Raw genomic sequence first — 6,228 nt, 5'->3', positions numbered from 1 at the left:
AAAAACCCCACAACAAAACACAACCCCACACCAAAACCAACACCAAAAAACACCACACGCACCCCACACACAACACACCACACCACACACACACACACACACACACACACACACACACACACCCCACACACACACACACACCACACAACACACACACACCACACACACACACACACACACACACACACACAACAAAAAAAAAAAAAAAACATATATAAATATAAATTATAATTTTTACCATAATATAATATATTATAAAAATAAAAAAAAGCAAACCAAGCAAATACAAATAAATTTAAGAAAAACAAAAAAAAAAACCAACAAAAAAAAAAAAAAAAACCCACAAAAAAAAAAAAATATATATTATATATATATATATATATATATATATATATATAAAACTATATAAAAAATATATATATATATATATATATATATAATAAAATAAAAATTATATATAAAATATATATATATATATATTTTATATATATATATATTATATATTAAAATATATATAGATTATAAAAAAATAATAAAAACACACAACACACACCACACACCACACACACACCACCCACACACACACACCACACACACACAACACACACACACACACACACACACACACACCAACCCCCAACAATATTTTATATATTATATTATAATATAAATTTTAATTATATATATTTTATATATATTTTTATACACACACATATATACATATATACACACATGCACACCACTGTACCAAGTCCAACAATGCGGGTTAAGTTTTGTTATCCCCACTGGTACCCACCAACTGGCAACACCAAATACATATTATGAACAGGAAAAAGACATAGGTCATGTTCAAAAGTGGAGTTCAGTTCGAGCAGAGACATGTACAAGGAAAGGGCCCGCTAGATGTGAACGAGTATATATATATTTAGGGCATCTTATACAAACAGCCGTATCGGTGAAGAGGAAACAAAGCGAGACACACATAATTTCTGAGACAGGTCCGCCCACAACAGCCACCGGGCTGGTAAAGAGATTACATCATGGCGGCAGGAGAGCCTGCTGGCAATCCCGCCACCACGGTAAGCATAGAGTGTCAGAGAATAAAAAGAGAACCATAAATAGCTGACACAGACCGGGCCACATGTATGAAGGCCCGGGCGAAGCCAGATCTTCGCAAATATCAAACGAACGAACGAACACATTAGACTACACTGAAGCGCCTTCGACAGCAGAGAGATGGGGCGGTACTTCCCTGGTTCCTTCGATTTTGGGATGGGAACTGTGATATCCCTCTTCCAGCTCTGGGGTAGAGTGGAAGTTTCCCAGGACTTGTTGATGAGTTGCAGGAATGCAAGCTCACCTGTCAGTCCTAGGTGGGAAATGATGGAGTACGAAATCCCAACAGAACCCGGGGCTGTGCAAGAACTGTTTTTGTACGTTTTCTTAGTTCCCTCAGACAGAAGATAACATCTGAGTTATCGTGTTCGGCTGCCCTTTCTCTGATATGAGCAAGTCTGGCTGGTTGTAGGCGTTCTTGGTTTGCCCTCAGTTCGGCTGGCAGACTGTTGCTGCTTGTTCTCGCAGAGAACTCCTGCACCAGTCTGTTTGTTTCTGATTGAAGGTCGTGGTGTGTGCACCCCGGGTCTGAGCGGCTTGTAGCCACAGCTCTGTAAGGGTGGTTCGGTAGTCACAACGACTCGCACCATTCCACCCACTTTTCCCTCCTGACTCCTATGGCATTTTCCTTGGCATCCCTGACTGCTTCCCTTAGAAGGACTAGGTTGTCAGGGGTTCTTTGCCTTCGGAAATGTTTTCTACACATGCTCACTCTGTGGTTGACTTCCTTAATCTCGTCATTAAAGTACCAGGCATCTTTGTAACTCCTGGAATATGGCCGACTTTTAGGTATAGTCTGGGGCTGCTTGATTTATGGCACTGATAAGTCTGGCTTCAAGCACTTCCACATGTTCACTCTGTGGGGGTTCATTGCTTCTTTGGCAGTAGGCCAAGGCTTTCTTAAATGCTTGCCTGTTGGCCTTGTCTGTTTTCCATCTTGGATTTGGTTGTGGCATTTGGGCTGGGCCAGCATCCATGCGGGTAGTAACAGTGCCACAATGGTCACTTGTGACGGTCTCATCAAGATATCATCTGATTCTCTCCACCAGAGCCGCAGAGGCCAAGGTGAGATCTACAACCCCTCCTCTGGCATGCGTTGGCTCTTGACTATTGAGAAGAGCGATCTCGAGGGAAGTCTTAAGCACATTGGTTGGATTGGGTGGTGTGTATTGAAGTCTCTTCCTATGATCACTCGGTCTTGTGCTGCAGTAGCACAGACCTGGCTGATGTCTAAGCTCCTACAGCCTGGCTTGTTGTACACATTGTACAGCTTGAGGAAGCCCCCAGCCAGGTGAATCTGAACAACAAGAGATTCAACATCCTCTCCCAGTGCATTGCATTGGCTATTGCAGAGCAAGGGATTGTTGCTCTGACTAGGGTGATCAAACCTCTTTTTCCAGCTGTTCTTGACAGCATGAAGACATGATACCCTGAGAAGCGAACAGTCCCTTTTGTTAATGTCTCTTGGAGCATGACAATGCCAATGTTCCTTGATCACACTTTGTATTCGGTTTCAGAGTCTGTTGTATCGGAGTCTGACAACTCCATTGTCCTCGCTGATTGAAGGGTCTTCATCTGGTTTTGAAACTCTTGTCAGGCTAAAAACCCCGTTTTGGGGTTTCCAATGTTCTTTACCGCTGGCCTGTTAAGGGCATGGCCAGGGTTGGGGTGGGGAGGTGAGTCTCGTCCTGGGGGAGGTGGGGCTGCTTTGGCTCTGTTCAGCTTCCTCCCTTTCGGACTACAAAAATCTGTCATTGCCGTCATGGCGACCTGACTGCCTTCTCCGCCTCCTCACTCGACCCCCAAAGCTGTTGCTACTGCAGTGACTACAGCAGTCCCAAAAGGAGAGTCCCTATCTTCCTCGTCAAGAGGAGATCGTCTCTTGGGGAGGCTTTTTGTAATGCTCTTTGAACCTTTAAATTCTGAGGGTTCTTTTTTTGCATTTTTTTTATGGTCGGAAACCCCTTCTTATCAGAGATATCCGGGGTCAGTTGTGGAGGAGCTTCCTTCCTCTCGAGAGGTCGGGAAATCTTTTCTCTTTTGTTCTGTCCCCAGACATTGGTGCCTGGGGGAGCAAGAACAAAGTCTGGTCGCTTTTTAGCAACCTCTTGTCGCCTGAGGGCCCCCTCTTCCTGGCAGAGCAAGTTGGGACATTTAGCTTTTTTGGGCCCTTTGGCCTTCCTTTGGCCTTCCCAGGCAAACCCCATTTAGGCTTGGCTTGCAGCTAGCCTGTGGTGACCGTTCTTTGGCAATTAAGCACCGAAGTGGCTAAGGCACATATGTTCTTAGGCTGAAGGAACCCCATTTACCCAGATCAAGGGTATGATTGGGACTCCTTTCAAGGTCACCAAACTTGCCTGGTTGGGGTCTTTCCTTTCGACATTTGGAAGCGTCCACGACCTGTGGGTGTGATGTGATTAGATCCATATCATAAGAAGTGAGAAGCCAAGTAGCACCATCTTGATTCAGTGGCGAGAGATACACTTTCCTCCCTCATTAAGACCTTGGTTTCCTGCAAAAAATTCAGAGTACTTGGGCTTGGCATAATAATAATGCCCTGGCCGGATTTACAACCGGATTTTCTCTTTTGCTCTTTCCAGTTGGTAGCATTTTCGAAGCCTTCAGGGTTAGAGGGACCCCCTTTACTGTGGGAAACGCCTAGGAGGTCCAGACTCTCCTCAGAGTCTGTCTCCGCCCTGGGGTCGTTTCGGGCCGCCCTTTCGCTTAAAATTTTGGGCTGCGGGGTCGGAGCAGCTGCTGTTTTCGGCTGGTTTAGCGTGTGCTCCCCATTCGGTCAGTTAGGGTTTTCTGAGGGCTACCAGAGGTCTCTCTGATTTTGGGGGCTGGCCTGGGGAGGGGAGCACGAGAGTCCATCTGCTGGACAATCTCATGGACAGACATGTTTTTGGTGATGTTCTCTGTTTTGTCCATTTTGGCAGCAGGTTTGACAGAGTCAGCCTGTGATTTGGATTTTCGCTTGCCACTAGAAGCCATGTATGGCTTCAAGTGACTGCCGTAGTCTGGGCCTTGCACGGTTCGTCATCATATATAAACTCTTTGTTGTGGGTGGTTTGAATTCTTGCCATAAAATAAGCAGTTATTTCATCCTCTCACGCCTCCACCCCCCCACCGAGTCCAACAAAGGGAAATTGTATTTAGAACTAATGTCTAAAAACACAGGGGGGGTGAGAGGATATAAAGTTGCCAGTGGCTATTGTACCACGGGACCAGTGTGAGTGCCAAAGGCGATATTGACTGCTTGACCCTAGCCTCCCGAAGGAGACCACCATTGGATCTGACCGGCCACATCGACCACCCTCTTGCTGGAATAAGGACCAAAGAGGCGTGTTTTCTAGCCGCAGGCGTACTCATGCACGGATCGCTCAACGTCCCGGACTCCCGTCTCCACACGCACAGGGATGCCACGCACGGCAAACGCGTGGGTAGGTGTGAACCCCTGGGTGAGGGGGTCCCTTTCACCTACAAGATAAACATCATTGTTTGGAACCCTTTCTTCCTCCCTCTCCAGTGAAAAAGCCACCCAGAGGCTGTATCACCTCACAGAGGGAGCTCTAGTCCTGCATCTCAAGAGGAAGTTCCAGTGGCAGGACCACGAGTGTGTTGGTCTAGCACGATGCGGAAATCTTCGGTAGAGGCAAATGTGTAACAGACTTCTTCTCTTGTAGCAGTTTATTTATAAAGAAAGAATGGTACAACTGACGGACAGAGGTTCACTCCTGTAAGCGTGCTGTAGGCTGTCTGTCTGTCACTCGCAGGCGACCCTCTTTTGTACAGGTTGAACTAGGAAACTGACAAGGGGTGTGATGTACTAGGAAGTGTGGAGAAAGGATGTGACCGTGCACATGGGGCGACGTCACGATGCGGAAGGCTTGCGGATGTCGAATCTGCTGTCGTGTCGAGCAAAGGTTTGGCATATAGAGACTGGTGTTACTGAATTAAATATATATTTATAAGTTAATAGTGTTATATGCATGACAATAGTAAAGTAAGGGAAGGAGTCTGCTACGAGTGGCCCAAAGGGAGTCCCCTAGCACTAAGGGTTGTGTGAAAACATTTAGGATCCATTTGTGAGCCTCCCTTGTGAGAGGGAAATGGGCCATGTGTGAAATGGGTCTTACAGTGTGTGTGTGTGTGTGTGTGTGTGTGTGTGTGTGTGTGTGTGTGTGTGTGTGTGTGTGTGTGTGTGTGTGTGTGTGTGTGTGTGTGTGTGAATATATGTACATATACACCCGGTTCATACCCAGAGTGACCTAGGTTTGAGTCCTGATCAAAGATGGTTGTTATTTATTGATATCAATGCGGCATTCTATTATTCCATCTTTCACAAATATGTGTGTGTTTAAATTTATATGTATATATATATATATGTGTGTGTGTGTGTATAAATGTGTGTGTGTGTATATAATATATATATATATATATATTAATATATATAGATTATATATATATTATATTATATATATATATATATATATATATTTTTTTTTTTTTTTTTTTTTTTTTTTTTTTGTTCAAACTTTATAGTGTCGACATTTTGATGAGTTGCTTCCAGGCCCTCCTGTCTCCCACCCGCCTGCCCCTTTTTCTCTCAGATCGTCTCTCAACCAACCATCCATCTTCTCCTCAGGTCTTCCCTTCCCTCTTGTACCATCCACTTCCATTATTCATCATTCTTCTTCCCACATACTCTTCCTCCCTCCCTCCTCACATGTCCGTACCATTGCAATCTTTTCTCTTGTATCCTTTTTGATACCTGTGACTTATATTTATATTATATGTAAATTATATATGTATAAATATATACACACATAAATGTAAATATATATACTATATGATAATTATATATATATATATATATATGTATGTATATATATGTAAATGTGTAGAACCACACACCACACCACACACACACACACACACCACACACCACACACACACACACACACACACACACACACCACACACACACACACACATTATGTATAGTATATATATATATATATATATATTATATATCTATATATATATATATATACACCACACTACACACACATATGTATAAAAACACATATCACACTACTACAACATACA

The sequence above is a fragment of the Penaeus monodon genome, chromosome 9 (genome assembly GCF_015228065.2).
Source record: "Penaeus monodon isolate SGIC_2016 chromosome 9, NSTDA_Pmon_1, whole genome shotgun sequence".
Classification (NCBI taxonomy): Eukaryota; Metazoa; Arthropoda; class Malacostraca; order Decapoda; family Penaeidae; genus Penaeus; species Penaeus monodon.
This window is presented reverse-complemented; position numbering follows the sequence as displayed.